This window comes from Triturus cristatus, chromosome 10 (genome assembly GCF_964204655.1).
Source record: "Triturus cristatus chromosome 10, aTriCri1.1, whole genome shotgun sequence".
NCBI classification, from domain to species: Eukaryota; Metazoa; Chordata; class Amphibia; order Caudata; family Salamandridae; genus Triturus; species Triturus cristatus.
This window is the reverse complement of record NC_140593.1, coordinates 1030227389-1030248015: the sequence shown is the minus strand read 5'-3', so window position 1 is coordinate 1030248015 and position 20627 is coordinate 1030227389.

Below are 20627 nucleotides of genomic sequence, written 5' to 3'. Positions count from 1 at the left end.
GAAGTGATGCTAAAGGTGCCCAGATAGCCAAAATCAAAAAGTGGGGACTTATAACATGCTCGCCTTAAACCCCCTCTTAGAACCAGGAGCCCATCAGGACCAACATGCTCGCCTATACACCCAAGGTGCATCACTGGTTGGATTGACTTTGCAGCTTCTCCCGTTATGTTCTGCTTTGCAGTAGCAAACACTTTTCAAGTGTCCTTTTTGCTTAACGGATATCAGACCAAGTGTAACTGTCTTCGGCTATAGCCATCTGCCTCATCCTGCTGGAGAATTTCAACTTCCATTTTGGTGACTAGGTCCGAACATAGAACTCGTCACTGTGACAACAACCCAAGGCTATTCGATGATGACTCTCCATCCTCGCACACCTCCTGCAGCCTTGCCCCTCTGAACTTTACCTTCTCAGAACATTGTACTCAGAATTATTTTTAAGTCCAAAGGTAAGCACTGACAGGAACCAATCCACTTCTTGTATCTGAATGGCACTCCATTGTGGTCATCCATATTTTTTTCCTTGGACTTTGTCTCGTGTACCTAGATGTCCGTCGTTGGTGCTTTAATCTTTAAGGCAATATCATTTAATAGAAACTTTGAAAATTCATAACTCTGGTTCTACTGATTAGATTTTTGTAATTGTGGTATCAAATATTTATTAAAATGTACTCTATTTCTCTAAAGTGGTTTGGGATTTTTTTACATTGTGTTGTTATTTTATTACTGTTTGTGTGCTGCATAAATACTTTACACCTTGCCTCTAAGTTAAGCCTGACTGCTTTTTGTGCCAAGCAACGCAGGGTTAAGCACAGGTAAATTTATTGGCTTTTTTGTTGTTCACCCTGCAAGGGTTTGTGGCTGTTGCTTGACCAGGGCACTCAAACCCCAGTCAACTAACAAATAATTATTATTTAGAGATTATATTTTGATGAGTACTGTGGTTTAAAGTATTGGTTATAGAGTGGCAAAGATTTGTTAAGGAGATTTTTTCAAATTAAATACCTGGTAAGTATGGATGCAGCACACATGCTTACAACCGCAACAGTACATGGGTTTCAATACAGGCCGAAAGTGATCTGAGGTTGCTTGTGTTCCCGATCAGAGTGAACCTGTCATCGCAGTCCAGGTTGAACTGCACCCATTGGAGCAGGACCAAGCCTGTTTTATGAATGACTGGTCACTGACTGAGGTGACAAAGTGGACAAAGAATGGGATGGAATTTGGCCCCAAGTAGTTACCTGTGTCTGACATCTTTCAGGCATTCCAACCATTACTGTTAACGGTCAATGGGCCATTCATGGTACACAGTCAGCAGATTGTGCCCTTTACCTCAAAACTTTCCTGTGAATGCACAGGAACAACAGAATGACAGCAGCTGTTGTATGCAGTGTTTTAATTATTTTCATTTTTTGTGCAAAATGAGTTTGTACAGTAATGTTTGGCACAAGGATGCATTTTGCACTAAAATATAGTACTAAATGCTAGATTTTTATTTTGCATAAATATGTGTAATTATGTGCATTTTTGCCAAATTCTTACATAATTACTTTGAAGCAAATTACATGAATTTTGCAAAGATTTAGTCTGTGGTTGCATGTGTTCCCATTTTGAAGGAACTTGGCATTGCAGTGCTGAATGTGCTGTTCCTATTTGAGCCGGATCAAGGCTGATTTGACTATGGCTGGGTCCTGTCAGAGGTGACAAAGTGGGCAAACATGGTCTTATCTGGTGTTCTATTTCTTGTAGTGTGGTGCTTTATGTTGTGGATTGTCTAATATGGTTTGGTGTTTTATATGTTATGCTTTAGTGTCTCTTCTTGACTTGCTCCATATGGAGGAGTCCTTAATTGAGAAGCCTTGATTTATGAAATCATTGTACCTTCATTAGCAGCTTAGCAGACTACTACAAATATCAGCTCAGAGTGTAGTGCACAGACCAGTCTTCCAAAAACAAATGGCCACTGTTGAAAGCACTCCTGTGGGCATGCAAACAGTATAGCACAGGATCCTATGGATCATCGGCACCCAACTGATGAGAAGTGTTGCTTTCAAAAAGACCCTGTCACAAAACTGGAAGCCTCGTTTTAGATTAGGTTTTGGTGCTCTCCCAAATTTAACGCAGACCTACAGCAGAAATATTACACCCAATTTGTGTTGCATTCTAAGTTATTCTGAATCACTACTGAAATCCCTGATAACATGTGTTCTTCTCTATTCAGTTGTCCACTGGAGGAAGGTGCATCTACCACTGGATATCACTTATTGGTGCCCTCAGTGTGCGTATCTTGCCTCTCATGTGTCCATTCAACCACTGACGACAGCCATTCTAGAATATTTGAGCCTGAAATATCTGTGGAATTAATGGATACAGTTACATCATATTGATTCTGTTGCTCTCTCTTGGACAGTTTTCATCTACCTTGGTGGGGTATCATGAGATTACTAGAATTTGGGCACCTTGAATTTCGGCCCCTGAGAGTCACAGGGGCTGTGAGATATGGCAGGAGAGAAGAGGGTTGCATGTGTATGAATCTTCAAGTTTGATTGAGAAGCATTTACAATAGCTCAATGCCTCTAAAGACTCAGCCACATTCCCAAACACATGGAAACATGCCACCATCATGCCCCACTCAAGAACCATGCATGCATTCCAACTACAGACTTATCTCCCCCCCACAATACCCGGCAAAGGTCTTAGAGAAACTAACCAACAGATGCCTCACTGCCCACCTCAGCAACCACCAGCTTGTCAGAACCATGCAGTCTGGGCCTTGGCCCGACCACAGTACAGAAACAGTAGTCATTGCTGCCACAGATTACATCTGCATGATCCTTGACAGAGGAGACACAGCAACACTCATTCTCCTGGACTTCTCTGCACACTTTTACATGCCCCAAGCCCCACTCCTCATCAGAAGCCTGCATTAGATTGGCATCCAAGGACCCCTTCTCCACTGGATCTGCTCCTTAACAGATACATGACAAGTTGTCAGCCTTGAACCTTACTCCTTGGATGACTGTAAACTCATCTGTTGAGTGCCTCGGTTCCCATTCGCTCAACTCACTCTCTACAACACCTACATGATCCCTGTGGCCAATGTCATCTGCACACACAACATCAACATCCTCTCCTATGCAGAAGACATGCAAGTCATACTCTCCCTCTCTTACAAGACCCCCAACACAAGAAACATGTTCACCACCTGCATGACCGAAGTTGCTAACTGGATGAATGTCAACTAACTCAAGCTCAAAACCGGCAAGAGAGAAGTAGTGATCTTCGGCGAAAACTCCTCACCATGGGACTCTATATGGTTGCAGGCTGACTCTGACCCCACCTAACACACACGCCAAGGTTCTCAGAATAACCATTGACACCAAACAGGACACGACTCCACAAGTCAATGCCATCACTGCATCCTGCTTCCATATCATGAAGATCCTGAGGAAGATCTTCAAATGGTTCAGAAGCAACACTAGAGAAATTGTCACTCGGGCCCTAGTCACTAGCAAATTGGACTATGGGAACACCTTCAATGCTGGAATCACCAAGCAACGCACTAGAAGACTACACACCATCCAGACTCAGCAGCCAGACTCATCTTCAACCTCCCACACAGAACCCACATCACATCACAGCAAAAGGAACTACACTGTTCCTCATACACATATGTTCTGAATTCAAACTCCCCACACACACACATCTATGGCACTACATGACTGAGGCCCCACCTACCTGAACAGTTGTATCTCCTTCCACTAACAACCCAGACACCTCAAATCCACAGTACTCCTACTTGCAGATATCCTATGCATATAGACAATCAGATCAGGAGGACATACCTTATCTTACCTCACTCCTAAAGCATGAAACTAACTACCACTCCACATCAAAGCCTCCATCTCTCTTCTTGAATTCTGCAAGAAGCTGATGACCTGGCTTTTCAATTAACCAACCTGCCATAGGCTTGGCTCACACATCTGTGCAGTGCCAAGATACCTTTGCAGGTGATACAGCACTTTAAAAATACACTAAACAACAACAATAGCAGTATTAGCTGTGATGGTCCACAAAATCTGATTCATGGCGACATGGGGACCAAGATGAGAAATAAAAGTCATGATGCAAAAATTCTCAAAGGAACAATGATCACACATTGCCAGGCCGTATTTTACCTAAGTAGTGTACTTTAAATATTATGCTACCAAAGTATTGTAGGGAAAATATCAACTAGCAAAATAACGCACAGGTAACTATGTATAAGTACAGATTAACAATACTTAACTTCACATCTACGGACCTTAAGGATACATATCTTTGAAATACATAGATGTGGATTTTCTAATAGTAAATGTATACTTAGCAATGTTTACTTACTCTCACAATATTTTTGTAGTTGATATTCTAGCTGGGATATTTTGGCAGTACAATATTTTTGTACTCCATATTCATACATGGTATATGTTTGACTTTTCCCGCTGGTAACACTCACATGGTAAACCAAGCATTATTGAAGGTCACAGTGCTGCTTTTGCCTACCAACCAGGACTTTTTTTCTGTAATGGAAGGTTGGCCTCCCAAATCTCCTCTGTCTCCAAGAAGACGTGGATGAGCAGTCAAGACTAGCTCAAAGGTGATGGTGTTGGGTTAAGATAGTGAAATAAGAAAACACAACTGACACAATTACCAAAAGACACAAATTTCCCATCACAATTGTAATTCTTGGTAAATATACACAACACTTCAATATATACCAAAATATTTGTGCAATGTATTTATAAATACATTTGCAGTAAAAATGAAGGTTGAATAGTAACAAGCACCCACAAAACATAGCACACAATAAAAGAGTAGCTTGATGTGGCTAAATAAGGCCCATTCTATAAATAGTAAATACCATGTAGCAATCACAACCTCTGAATGATCATGAATACAGTGGGACCCCTGAACATGAGAAGGCACATCACGATACCAATGCAGTTACTATAACAATGGAATGGTTTAAGTAATGTTCATAAAGTTGCAGTTTGTGGCTGCTCTGACCCACTAGAAATAGAATTAAACCCACAGGCACCAATGTCTCACAACAGACTATGCAGTCCCTTGTCAATCTGTGTAGCATACAGGCCAAACAGGTGCAGGAAGGCTGCACGAAGAACAGAGTCAGACAACAAAAGTCATTGCAGGCATGGAGAGTTACCACTTAGCTTATCTGCACCTGATCAGACGTTCATTGGAGCATCTCTCCTTTGATCTCTGGTAAGCATTGGGGAAGGCTTCTACGCTTTGGTCAGCAGCAGAAGAATGCAGGGCAGGAGAGCTTCAGAAGGGCCATAAACCTTGCTCTTGGTAAAGTACAAATGAGCGGTACTCAGCTACACATTATCAAAGCACCACACCAGCTGGGCATTGAAGGTGTTTATCCAAGGTAGTTTTCAGTAAGCTGGAGTGAAGGTTATATGACAATCCTAGTACCTAGGTAGTGGTCCACTGCTAATCAGAGTAAGTGATTCATAAAAGTAAAAAAAAATCTTACCAACCAGGTTGGAGCAAAATACCAAGCTCCGAAGAGATTCTTTAAAGGGTCCTACTTACCATTGTTCCAGAAAGTTTTGTAGTGGCCACTTTCTATGTGAAGCTAGTGAGAGAGCAGGGGCATGATTTACAATCTCTCATCTGTTAGTTCTTTTTAAGTTGACTGAGATGCAAAGGGAGTTAGCAGCAATAAAACAACTAAATCTTCTTGAAGTCCTTTTGGCCACACAATAAGGACCAAGAATCGGTGACTGATATTAAGGAAATGTACTTCCAATTAATAGTCAGTCCAATATATATGCATGTGAGGATGATGTTAAAAAGATATAAGATTACAGCTGGCAAGCTGAAATATCACAATCGGTTCATTCTCAATAATAAAAGATACAAATTAATCACAGCCACAGCAATACAGAAACTGAGAATTAGAAACAAGTATTCCTTAAAGAGATTCCTATTCTCGTTCTCACACATGAATAAGTTCTAAACTCATCTAGTTAAGATTCCAAGTCTAGAATAAGGATTGTTCATAGAATAGGTTTCAAGGAAATACACAAGTTCAAGAAGGTGTCAGCATAGTGAAGACTCCAGTAGAAGTCTTTCAGAATGGGAAAAAGTGTGTATCCAGAAGATTTACACTTATAAGAATAAAGGAAGCAGAGAGGTCTGTATTCCTCAAAGTTTAATGGAATCTGCTCTCTTGAAAACAGTGTGAAAACTAATTAAAACAAACAAAAACTTCAGCAACAATCGTATCTCTTACCATAACTCTAGGAATCAATAGTTTTATTTCTTGTGTTGTGTATTTCCAACATAACCAGACTTTCACATCCCACAAAACTTGGACAGTGACTGCAACCTTGAAGATCCCTCTATTCCTGATACACGATGAATAGGAGTCTTCATCTGCTCATTAGGACTTCGCATTTCTTGAAAAGGTTTCACTTCTCAGGCCTTACTATCAAGAAACTGGTACAGACCACAATAATCCTTTCTCTAGCTAATGAAACCTTGACGACATCCCTGCTAAATAAAAAAATTCTAATCAGGCAAAGTACATTTAAAAATCACAAGGACTTTAGTAAGACTAACTTTAACAAAACATTTAAATGTCCTCTTCAAATGCATACTTATGCTTGTGCACATACAACTCAAGAATAAATGCAAATGTGAGTGAAAGCATTTGTGATTACACTTTCAAATAGGACTTACAGAATATGTGCAATGTGACAAACGTATAAATGCAAATGTGGATACTGAATACATCTTCATAATTAAACTGCACATTAGTGCACAAATTTGCAAAACTCTAGTCTTTCCGTGGTTACATTTCATGAATGTGTTTAAATGTTCACACATGGTAATATTATTAAGGCACACAGTAAATATAATTTTAAATACAAATGCAAATTGCGCAGTGATGATGTGCAAGGGAGGAAGTCGAAAATGTGCTACTCCAGTCCCTACTCTGATGGCGATGTTAGCAATCACAATAACACACATATGAATCCTTATCAGGTGAGATCAAGTCAAAACCTTGAAGTTTTCAACAATTTTCATCTTTTATTTTCCAGATGTTTCATGTCATCATAAAATGTACAATGACTCTCATCCATTACTACATCTTTCTATTCTCTTTATTCCCCTCCTTTCTTGTACGTCTCTTTTTGCTTTTAAGTACCCTTAAAGATTACAGACAGAGATTTTGCAATTATCATAACGAGCATCAAAATGTTCAAAGGTTCCCAAACCATTTGTCCTATGCAGCAAATCCATTGCCAATGGCATCCGAAGAACCTCTAGCTGCTAAATCGTTCAAAACTCCTTTCAGATCAGTAAGGTTTTAAAGTATTTCTTTAAGTCCTTTCACTTGTCAGGAATGTAGGCACAGCATTGCTGGACCTTTAACATCCTGCAGATTCCACCCTCTTTCGCGAAAAGGATTTCTATCACAAGACGATATTGTAAAAGCATGGATCTCATAGCTATCATGAGATATTTTTCAAATATCCCAACAATGGAAATAATGTGCCATGGGGTACAACATGCTGTCTGGCAACACTTGTGTGCCATCTACAGAAACCCATATATCAAATATGACTCGTTACTACGCGAGTCATTACATCATGTAGCATTACAACGCGGTCGTTACAATGACCGCGTTGTTACCACGCAATGCCATTACTAACCCCGGGCGTAGCACTACGCTTCGCCCACGTAGTGTACGTAGCGCTGCCTGCTTCGCACTTTCCGAAGTAGGCGAAGCAGGGCAGCGCTACGCACACGCCGAGGGCGAAGCGTAGCTGCCTGCCACCCGCCACCCACCTCCCGCCTGCCCTCCTTTTAAATAATATCAGCAATGAAAAATAAATTAAAGTAAAGCGACTTACCTTAAGCGCGGCGTCTCCGGGGCTCCCTCTTTCTCGTTTCTAATTTCTTCTGGCAAATGCGCATGCGCGGACACCCGCGCATGCGCATTTCTTGCGAGAAATGCGCATGCGCGGGCGTCCGCACATGCGCATTTGTCAGAAGAAATTAGAAACGAAGAAGAGGGAGCCCCGGAGACGCCGCGCTTAAGGTAAGTCTCTTTACTTTAATTTATTTTACATTGCTGATATTATTTAAAAGGAGGGCGGGCGGGAGGTGGGTGGCACGTAGTGGGGCTACGCGAAGCGCGTAGTGTGCGTAGATTTGGGCACACTACGTGCTGCTTCACGTAGCCCCACTACGCCCACTACGCCCACCCTTAGCCATTACTACACAAGTCATTACATCAACTTGCAGTAGATGGCGTGCTGACATTAGAAATATATAATTTACTATTCCAATTCCAGCCTACGCAACAGTATAGAAGGTGTTGGAATAGTAAGCTATACTATTTCTAATGTTAGCGCGTCATCTACTGCAGGTCGATGTAATGACTTGCGTAGTAATGGCATTGCGTGCTAACAGCGCGGTTGTTGTAACGACCGTGTTGTAATGGCATCGCAGTGTAATCACCATGATGTAAAGGTCGTTTCCCAATATATCATCACCTGTCTTCACACATCCTGCTCAAACCTGCCTCTGACACTTCCTCCTGCAATCTCTTCACTTCCTCCAAGTATCAGTTGTTGACAACAAAAGGCTATATTTGATCTCACCTTCAGATTCATTCATGTATTCACCATTAATTGTTCATGATCAATTAGCAGAATATTGAGCGACCTCATTAGAGTAACAGTTGCTCACTGTCACATAATCATCACTACTGTGGTGAGAGGGACACTTCATGACTGCAATTTTTGCAGGCAACTGTAGGGCTTCAAGTAGTCTCACAACATGCTCCCCATTGCAGATTGGGAGGCCAGGTGATGTAATAAACCCTCTTTGTGACCATGCCTGTCCAAAGTCACGAACGACACCAAAGGTATACGGACTATCTTTAAATATAGTCACTCTCAGCTGTTCAGAGACACAGCAAGCCCTAGTAAGAGCTAATTCAGCCTTTTATGCAGAGAACATCTCTCTAGGTGAGGAGAATTTGACTGCCTCTGAGGCTATACAGACTGCAAATGCAGCTCTAAGGTATCCTTCATGGTCTCTTAAAAATGACCCATCCACAAAGAGTATGTAATCATTTGCTCTAGTAGCTCATCTCGTGTATTTGATTGTGGCATAGTTCAGTGATATTGAGACAATTATGCTCAACCCCCCCCTTATAATTTTCATTCTCCGGGAGATGTAACAAAGTAGCAGGATTCAAGGTAGCACATCTATTAAGGGTAAGATGTTTCGCAGCCAGTAAGATCTGTTCATAATTTGTTAAGCAACTGTTTGTTTAGTTCTGGGTGTAGGTGCGTGTCAACAGAATTTGAACTAAGTAAGGCACAAGAACAGTTAAGGAATGTTCCATCACATATTTTCACACTGTTCTATGCTGATTGCAACTGCCGTCATGGCTGTAAGGCACCCAGGCAGCCCTGAGGCTACAGGATCAAGAGTAGCAGAAAAGTAAAACACAGGTTGTCTTACATTTCTGTGCCTTTGTGCAAGCACTGAGAGATCACATCTCTCCCTCTCATTGCAGAAAAAAGTAAAAGCATTATTGTAATCAGATATTTTCAGTGCTGGGGCACAACAGAGACTTTCTCTCAGCTCTAGAAAGGCAATCAAGCAGTCATCATCCCATGGTGTTGGATGAGACACATACTTGCGTGTCAGCCTCTGTAAATGCTTGGCCATGAGAGAAAAGTTGGGTATCCACTAACGATAGTAGACCACCATTCCAAAACACATCCTGACTCCTCTCTGGGTGGTTGCCAGGGATCAGTGACAGAATATGGACGGGTCGAAAATCGAGTTGCCAAAATATTGACACCAAAATATCGACATCAAGAATATTGACTTCATATCTACATCATGGTAAGTACAAAAATATCGAGAGAAAAAATATCGATGTCAAAAATATAGTTGTAAAAAATATTGTTATTTTTAAATATTAAAAGAAGTCATGTAAAATAAAGTAAATAATACATATCATTAAAAGAAACATAGTTAAAAATATTAAAACATGTTTAAAAGTAATAACTAATACATATAATGTTAAAATAAATGAAACATATACTTATATAAAATAATATACATACTTACTCCACAGAGTGCAACAGTAGGGAAAGTGTTGGATAGCGTAGGGGTAAAAATTACTATTCCCACTCCAGAGAGTGCAACAGTAGGGAAAACGTTGGATAGCGTAGGGGTAAAAATTACTATTCCCACTCCAGTGAGTGAAACAGTAGGGAAAACGTTGGATAGCGGGAGGGTAAAAATTACTATTCCCACTCCAGAGAGTGCAACAGTAGGGAAAGCGTTGGATAGTGGGAGAGTAAAAATTACTATTCCCACTCCAGAGAGTGCAACAGTAGGGAAAGCGTTGGATAACGTAGGGGTAAAAATTACTATTCCCACTCCAGAGAGTGCAACAGTAGGGAAAGCGTTGGATAACGTAGGGGTAACAATTACTATTCCCACTCCAGAGAGTGCAACAGTAGGGAAAGCGTCGGATAACGTAGGGGTAAAAATTACTATTCCCACTCCAGAGAGTGCAACAGTAGGGAAAGTCTGGATAGCGTAGGGGTAAAAATTACTATTCCCACTCCAAAGAGTGCAACAGTAGGGAAAGCGTTGGATAGCCAGGGGTAAAATTACTATTCCCACTCCAGTGAGTGCAACAGTAGGGAAAGTGTTGCATAGCATAGGGGTAAAAATTACTATTCCCACTCCAAAGAGTGCAACAGTAGGGAAAGTGTTGGATAGTGTAGGGGTAAAAATTACTATTCCCACTGTGGAAATATGGATTTTTATGGTCAGTTATGTCCCCTATCTTGGACCCCAACGGTTTCATGTATAAACCATAAGTACATGTATGTTTCCTCCAGTTCCAGTTATGAAGACGCAAACACATGTGCGTCCACCGTCAACATGTCCTCTTTCAGATCCGCCATGAATGGACCGGATATTCTATTCCTAAGTATGAAAGGCCACCGGCTTTATATGGTTCATTTATCCCATTTTACAGTTCAGGCGAGTAGGCCCTGATTTTGCCATCAAGCCTTTTCTGCCTTCTGCCTCTGAAAGCTCCAGTCTGAGCTCGCATCTGTACCCATGAACTTTGTCCTACTCCCTGCGCGGCTAACGGTGCCTGACTCCAGCCTGTTGCCTGCCAAAAACTGTATTTCACCTTCAATATTATCTGCTTTGCTCCGCTCCCTCCCTATCCAATACATTCCTGTCTAGTAGTTTAAGTAAACATTTTCCCAGCTACCGAGCAAAGGGCCCGGCTTCTCTGTCTTCATGCAAGTAATTCATAGCCCTATTACTATGGAAGATTTCTGCCCTCGCATCTAGTGTAGACACTTAGACGCTTGTACACGCACTAACGGTCAGTATAGTCAGTATAGAATAAGATTCTATCCTAAGAGACCTTTCTTTTTGGATAACACAGTTCTTTAAACATAGGATATTAGATATGATTTGGGATTAGGTTGACATAACCCCAGACTTCTGTCTCCACATGTAGAGCTAAATGTCAAGTCCCCTTCACCCCCTAGTTGCACGTCAATCACACGTCATGCTGCTGCGCGCGCATCTCTGCCAAGTATTTCTGCTGACATTGCGAAATTCTTTCATGGAACCACCCATTTATGACATCATACCTGATGACGTTCTTTAGTTACGCCCAGTTACACCCACTTTAGTTACGCATGTATGTTCTTATCTTTGTTATCAACTGTTACGCCCCCGGCATCTGTTTCACTGTAATGCCTATTGTATAAAAATGATTACTTGTCAATAAAGTAGGGTCCTTCACTTCCTGAACCTTCGTGGTGATGGAATATGGAGTCCTCAATTCGAATTGATTTTGGAATAAAGCCCGTTCTGAACCTCTAATACCACGGATTCTGCCTCTTATTTTTCTGAGCTATTATTATAGATTTTCCGCATCAAATTAAGTTCCGGTAATTAAATTATTTACCACATATATGGCGCCCGAATAGGGACACTTTCTCATCTCACGCGCCGGAGGTGCGTTGCAGGCCCGGTCTCCTGTCACAGCTGGACGGACAACAACGCGTACCCACAGGATTTCCTGTATCTCCCTCCTGCCGAGCGGGGGTAACTGAGGCTGCGATCAACACCCAGACGAGGCGGTGAGAAGTGCGAAGTATCCCGACCAGAGCCTAGCTGAGAGAGCAAGATCCGAGGTATACAGAGGCCCACCAGTTCCGAAGTTCCGAAGTATCGAGTCGAGTCCAGTCCGGTCCGAGTCCAGTTCAGTTCAGTTCCGAGGCCTTCTGTTCCGAGCTACCCGGTGAGTACCATTGTCGGGGAGGCGTTCTGACGTGCACATAGGTTGTGCCGGTCAAGACGGGTTTGGGTACACAAACCCGGTCTGCACTGTTTCAGCAGTGCATCTGTACTGTTTAGCAGTATATCAAGTATTTGTAGTATATAATTCAGAATTACCTAGTTAGTGCCGAGTATTATGCTTAGTAACTAAGTTCCCTAGATGGCCATCATTGTTGTTCATTAAATGTTAAATGTTAAAAATGTTTTAAACACGTTCTGCATATTGTGGTGTGAATGACTGTTCATTATTGTGTTTCGTTGTATTAAACGTGTTCAAAATTAGGTATCAGATCAGATCAGTTCTCAAAATGCCGCTCTTTTCGAAATTAAGACAGATCAAAACTAGAAAAGGGGTACTCGAAGAAGCTGTTCCCATTCCTCCTAGGGACACTCCAGGGTACTTCATGTATCACAAACATGGCCTAGACGCCATATTATTTCTTGATTTATGGGTAGACTACACCAAGGAATTACCAGAAAGTCAGAGGTGGCCCGCAGCTGGGACCTGGGATGCAGATTGCATCGTGAAAGTAGAGGAAGAATTATGGAAAAAGAAAGCTAGACAATCACAGAAAGACGCCATTGAATTATGGCGTAAAGAATCGTATAGACGTACAGAAAAAGCACGTAGACAGGAAGAGAAGAGTAAGGAGAATTTAAATAAAGTTCGAGAAAATATATTAATTGAAGAAGGTACTCGAGTAAAATCAGAACAAGTAGACAGACAACGAAATGCCCTTATGAATGGTATGTATCCTCTTATGGCCGAAGGATTACCTAAGGCTACTCCGGAGATACCAAAAGACTTGCCACCCCCATTGTTTCCGATAAAAGCACATCCCAAAGGGCATCCCAGAACCGCAGAAGATGTTTTTCTTTCCTCTTATTTAGACGACGCAGCTCCAGAGTATGCTAATGCTGCGCCACATAGACCGCCTGCCGAGGGGGTTCAACGCCAAGACCCTCTTCCGTCTGTACCTCCGCAACAGCAAACTCCGACACAAGTTCCGGCAAGCACATCGGCTTTTACATCTGTATCCACACCTATAGTTGCTATATCACGTTCAACGAATCCTTTCACATCCAGCACCCCAGGTGGTGCTACCGGAGGTACATCAAACATTTCTTCCACGCCACCCAGAGTAAATAAACTTTCCTTTCAAGAATTAGCCCACCAACGTACGCCCAAACTAGTAACTCCCAACACGCTCAAGGAACTTCTAATAGATTGTAGATATGACCCTGTGCCCGGAAAAGGGGACGAAATGATGCTAGCATCATTACGTATCCGACGAGCTGCAATATATTTAGGGAAGCTACCAGGAATGACTACACACTTAGAAAATATATATCACTTTGTTCAGTCAGGGCGAGATTCTGAGAGTATTAACAGAGCCATGGAGTACCAAAAAGTGGAAATACAGGGGGAACTGTTACGTTTCCTCATAAATTGTGTGATCAGAAATCAAGACCAACCAGGGGTAAATCCGAAAGAAATGCAAATTCTTACCACATGGAGTCAGAATATATCAGAGGGGAGACATGATAAACGATCATGTATAGTAGCTATGTGCCGAAAGATCCGCAAAGAAATAGAACGAATGCACGAAGAAAGATTAACAGTAGACGAACCTGAACAAACCGAGGAGGAGGAAGAATTAGAACTGCCCACAGGACAGTTAGAAACCATGGCCTATGTAGGTAGAGGAAGATCTTGCAATAATACTAGATGCTTCACTGATCCGATACGTCCGGTACGTCCAGATAATAACAGAAATTTCCAAACTCCTATAATAAATATAAGGTCCCCCGAACATTCGTTCCAAGCCGCTGACCAATTACTCCGAGAACGAAGGGGTTATCATATACTCGATTCTATGGACGAACAAGAATTAGCCAGGTCAGCCGTTCATTGGGTTGATAGTCCCGGAAAATATAGTGATGATACATTAGCACACACGTTTTTGAACCTCGCCCCAGATGAACAGCGTTTGGCTGGTATCTATATGATTCAACAACTCCTTATATTATATAAAAGCCAACACTCCGACCCTGGTCCCTTACCTGATATATTGACTAAATTACTCACGAATAAATGGAGAGGTTCAGGTACTGAGCTAATTAGAGAAATACTAGAATCCAGAAAGCAGTACATTCTTTTTGTATGTCCCGAACATGTCTCACTGCCCACCAAGGAAAGAACGACGTATTATATGGATAGACAGAATCCCTTACGCGAAGTGCACCCGATAAAAGGAGAGGACAATCAGTTTAAACGTGTGTTTGTATACACACCCATATCTAAAATAGAACTATTGGAAATGAAGAAGGTGGTACCAAGTCATGACAAAGACCCAGCGGGTTTCCACCGAGAAATTAAAGACATGTTACTCATGGGAGAATATACCTACCCCGACATTATGACAATATTGAAGGTATTAATGCCTGCGGGCATTTATGAAAAACTCAAGGAAAAGGATTGGGAGGTGGGAGACCAAAAGATAGATTGGACAGCATTAGAAAACGAAGAAAAAGCTCGAGGTCCAGGTGCAGGGCTTGGGGAAAAGACCAAAACACTACCAGGTTTACTAGTACAGGTACTGCCACGTTTATTAACTACGAAAAAGGAAGACTGGGGTGCAATCTCAGCCTGTAAACAAAAACCAGACGGGGACACTAGTGATTTTTACGCCCGATTCGAAAAATGTTTTGGTATAAATAGTGGAATAAAAGCAAGCAGCGAATCGTATCCACATCTGTTTGTGACAAAGTTAGTTGAAAATTCTTTGCCCCAAGTTAAGAATAGAGTATTGAAATTCGAGAGTACCTGGCAAGGTAACACTCCGTCACAAATGTTACAAATGCTACAGTACCATCACAATAGAATTAGAGAGGAACAAGAACATGAACAAAGACGCATGAAAGACACGAAAATGAAAATGCTAGTTTCCCAGACAGTTCCAGCTGACGGTCATAAAAAGGGTATGACACAGTCCAGTATTTCAACAGGTCCTGTAAAAGGGACATGCAACTATTGTAAACAGCCAGGCCATTATGTACACGATTGTCCAGTTTTAAAACATAATATCGCCACAGGTAATACAAAAGAAAGACCACGACCACTTAGACAGGATCAGAACCAACAAGGAGCCCCGCAGCATGCACAGTCCATGCCAGCTCCGCAACAGTCTCTGCCAGCTCCACCACCGCAGCCTATTGCTGCCACACAAACAACGACACGACAGATGTACCAGACCGCACAGTATGACTATCCTGATTATCAACGATACTCATGAAACAGCCTAGAGAGGGAAGTTGGCTTACCCCTTATTGAGGTCCCTGTAGATCAAGAAGGACCTTATGTACACAGTGAACTATTAGGCCAAGATAGAAAAATTTTACTTGATACAGGGGCAAGCCGAACAACAATAAAACGTAGTGAAGTTCCAGGGGCACCCCTCTCAGGCTCACAGAATATTTCCCTTGGCTTTTCAGGAAAACCTATAGTTAACGAAGTATCACAGCCTCTTCCCCTTACGATTGGTCCCTTGACACGAACTACAGATTTATTGCTTACTAAATCATGCCCAGAAAAATTGTTAGGTATAAAAACTTTGAAAGCTCTAGGAGCTATAATATGTTGTTCTCCGGAAGGAGTAAGATTGTTTTTACGTGATTTCAAAGGGCACTATGTGTCCCGAGACATGGATCACCGACTGCAGACTTTACCCACACATTTATGGGCACAAGGCCCTACAGATGTTGGTTGCATGAACATTACACCATATCGAGTCACACTAAAGGCAGGAGTGGTACTACCACGAATGCGACAATACAAGTTACCACCAGATGCTGTAGTGGCTTTACTGCAAGTCATTGACGAACTTATTACCCAAGGAGTGGTTGTGGAAACAGACTCCAATGTATGTAATTCACCGATAATTCCGATTCTTAAACGAACTGATCCAAAGGCCCCGCCAGTATATCGATTGGTTATTGATCTGCGCGAATTAAATAAATGTATTGTACCACAATACCCCGTAGTTCCAGACATTTCTTCATTACTGACAGCTATTGATTCCGAAGCAACTTTCTTTACTGTAATTGATCTCAAGAATGCCTTTTTCAGCGTCCCAATAGATCCGGAAAGCCAATACTTGTTCGGATTTAGTTTAAATGGACGAAGCTTTAAATTCACACGCGCACCCCAAGGATTCACAGAAAGCCCCAGCATCTATAGCCAAGCACTGAAACGAGAACTTGACAGTATACACATGCCAGTCAACACTGCCCTGCTTCAATATGTCGATGATCTGCTGATCACCGCTAGAAGCGAACCTGAATGTGAAAAAGCCTCACTAACGGTTTTACAATTTTTGGCCGAAAAGGGGCACAAGGTGTCCCCTTCTAAGCTGCAATTCTGTGTCCAGCGAGTTGTTTACCTTGGTCACTCGCTGTCCAAGGAGGGAAGGCAGCTTACACCAGATCGCATCCAGTTAATTGCTAACATGCCAATACCCAAGACACAAAAGGAGGTGCGGGCTTTTATAGGCCTCACTTCATATTGTAGGCAGTGGATCCCTCAGTATGCATTTCTAGCAAAACCACTCATTCAGTTGACAACACAGGAGGCCGCCACATCGACTGTCCTCCCTTGGACTCAGGAACATACACAAGCTTTTGAAAGCCTAAAGAAAGCTTTATGTCAAGCACCCGTTTTAGCAACACCATGTTACTATAAACATTTTACACTCTTTGTTACAGAACGCGAAGGTACTGCTTTATCAGTACTCACACAGGAACAAGCAGGATCACACAAACCGTGTGCTTATTTTTCTAGTACATTAGATCCCGTAGCTCAGGCTCTGCCTGCGTGCCTGAAATCAGTGGCAGCAACAGCCTTAGCAATCAGGCAAAGCGATGCCATAGTGTTAGGACACCAATTGACAGTACAAGTACCACATGCAGTAGAGGTTCTCTTGAACCGCACACAGACACAACACTTGACTATAGCACGACTCACTGGTTACGAATTAACATTGTTTCAGCCACATATAGAAATCAGACGTTGTAGTACATTGAATCCTGCCACACTGTTACCAGTAAACGGAACAGACCCACTTGCACATGATTGTATTGAAGTTATCACTATCACGACGAAACCTAGACAAGACTTGACAGACGTCCCATTGTCAGATCCAGACCTGACGTTGTATGTAGATGGGTCATGTATGAGAACAAGTACAGGAGAGTTAGTGGCCGCGTATGCAGTCACAACAGATACTGAAGTCATTGAAACAAATCGCATAAATACCTTGTCCGCTCAAGCAGCAGAGCTCGTCGCTCTGACACAAGCCTGTATTCAAGCTACGAATAAAAAAGTCAACATATATACTGATTCACGTTATGCATTCGGAGTTGTACATGACTTCGGCGTGCTGTGGCGAGAGAGAGGTTATTTAACTTCTCACGGTACCCACATTCAGCACGGACCCCTCATTCATGCCTTACTAGATGCAATACATCTACCCACTGTAATATCAATTATGAAATGTAAAGCTCATACGAAAGTTACTGATATCATTTCCCAAGGCAATGATTTAGCTGACAGAACAGCTAAACAGACTGCTCAAACCCACACATCTGACATGACAAAGACAATAGTTCCGACACCAACACATTGCATGACGGTTAAGGATCCCGCCCTTGACGTAATTGACATACAGACACATGCTACACCAGATGAAATAAAGAAATGGACTGAATTAGGAGGGACCCAAACGGATCAAGGATGGATGACGAAGGAAAAATCTGTGTGGTTCCTTCCTGATTCAATGGTCCAAGTTATCATTAACACTGTACATAGTCCAGCGCACCTAGGAGAAAAAGCTATGCTAGACAGCATTCAACACATTTGGTTCAACAAACATTTACGAGCAGCAGCTAAACAAAAAGTCCGTACCTGTATGATCTGTTGTCAGTTTAACCCAGGTAAAAGCATTCCCGTAGAACAGGGTGGATTTCAGCCTCCTGATCACTCTTTTGAAGTCCTCCAGATGGATTATATCCAGATGGAACGATGTCGAGGATTCAAATATGTTCTCGTAGTTGTCTGTGCTCTTTCCCGTTGGACAGAGGCATACCCGGTTTCAGATTACACTGCCCCGACTACTGCCAAACAGTTGGTTCGAGAATTCTTCCCACGATACGGTTTACCACGTGTTGTCTACTCAGATAACGGCCAGCCGTTCTCCTCCGAACTAATGAAACACGTTTCACTTTTGTTAGGCTATCAGTGGAGATTTCACTGTGTCCGACACCCCGAGGCAGCAGGTCTCGTGGAACGACATAATCAAACTCTGAAAATTAGATTGTCCAAAATATGTAGAGAGAAAGGTGTCGACTGGGTAGTAGCCTTACCAGTTGCACTCTTTTACATGAGAATGGTAGCGCACTCTCGAACAGGGCTATCCCCTTATGAGGTGGTCTTTGGTAGACCACCAAATATGTGGGGGACGCCTATACCACGAAAAATAACTGATGTTGACTGTAACATGCTGACAGATTACTTGGCTTCCTTGATGTCTGCACTACAATCTTGTCGTTCACAGGTAGCTGCAGCTTTTCCCGACAACACCGAGGTGAAACCCCATGACGTAATTCCAGGGGACCTGGTGTTAGTGAGGAACTTTGACCGGAAGTCTCAGCTGGATCCTAGGTGGAAATCGCCTCAACTCGTACTGTTAACAACGAGGACAGCCGTGAAGATCGAAGGTCGAAAAGGCTGGATACATTCAAGTCATATCAAGAAATTTCATGGACTACCTTCTGATGTAAATGACACACCTTGCGTGTCTTCACCGATTGACTCAAAGCTTCCTTTGGTTGAACTGAATGACAAAGAACAATATAAACTAAAACTAAGGTCTAACAGGTCAGGCAATTTGATTGTTTAAGTCCTCTCCAAGGTGAATCGGTCGAATTTGTCTTTGACATGTATCCTCTAGACCTGAATAGAGAAAGAAACAGAAAAATCCAGTTGAAACAACATGCGTACTGTAAATCACTGCGTAGTCATTGCACAGTGACGTTATTAATTCTGTTTTTCTTAAGTCTTTTAATGATAGCTGTAAGTATATTGTTGCACATATATTATCCTATTTCTAAACATGTTTATAATGTTACTGCTGAACATTCTTTTAGTGAATTTCCCCCGCATGAGTTGTCATATAGATTTGCGCTGCGCAATAATACTTTTATTAGTATGTTACATCATTCCCATCAGGTTAGCAATGCTACAAATTGTTGGATATGTGGCCGACTCCCTCCCTATCAGAACTATAAAGGAATTCTGCCTCTCTTCCCATACCCGTTCACACACAATGGCTCCTGTGGAGCATGGTTTAGTCTAATTAATTCCCAAGATTCGAATTCCGCAGTTTATCAAGACAACTGGGTATGGGGAAACCTGAACTTAGTTTTACTCAAAGTCTGCTACCCTGACAAGAAGGGACTTCCCAAAGGAACAGGAACTGATCTAGAAAATGAAGTATATGGATTAGGTAATTTCACGCTTAATCTCATGATCCTGAATGTTGAATCTGAAGCTGCACCAATTTTGCCCGCTATGTCAGTATTTCCAGTTAAAGGTGAATTGTGTATAAAAAAAGAATGGCTCCACACACATGGGCCACAGTAAATGCACCACTGTAATAGAATTCAGTGATCAAGGCAAGTCTACATTTAGAGCTTCTCGCCATTCCTACTTCATATGTGGTCCGACTGCATATATACGTCTGCCTCTAGATTGGGATGGTACCTGCTACATTGGATTCCTTTTGCCACCTGTTTTCCTAGCTCCTCCTGATTATCATAGAAATACTCATTTAGTACACAATAGAGAACGGAGAGATCTCCCAATAGTCGATTACACTGAGACAGCATGGGAAAAATACACAGATTTTAATAAAGGTCTCTTTCCCTATATAGGTACAGTTACCAATAGTAAGCTGATACGTAGATTAACCAGAACCCTTGAAGCAGTAGTGAACGAAACTATTTCCGCCTTAGGCAATTTAACAGAAGAGCAGTCTGCTATGCGGATTGTTGTGCTTCAAAATCGTCTTGTCCTTGACGTCATCCTGGCCGATAGGGGCGGAGCTTGTAGGGTCATCGGATCAAGCTGTTGCATTTTCATACCAGAA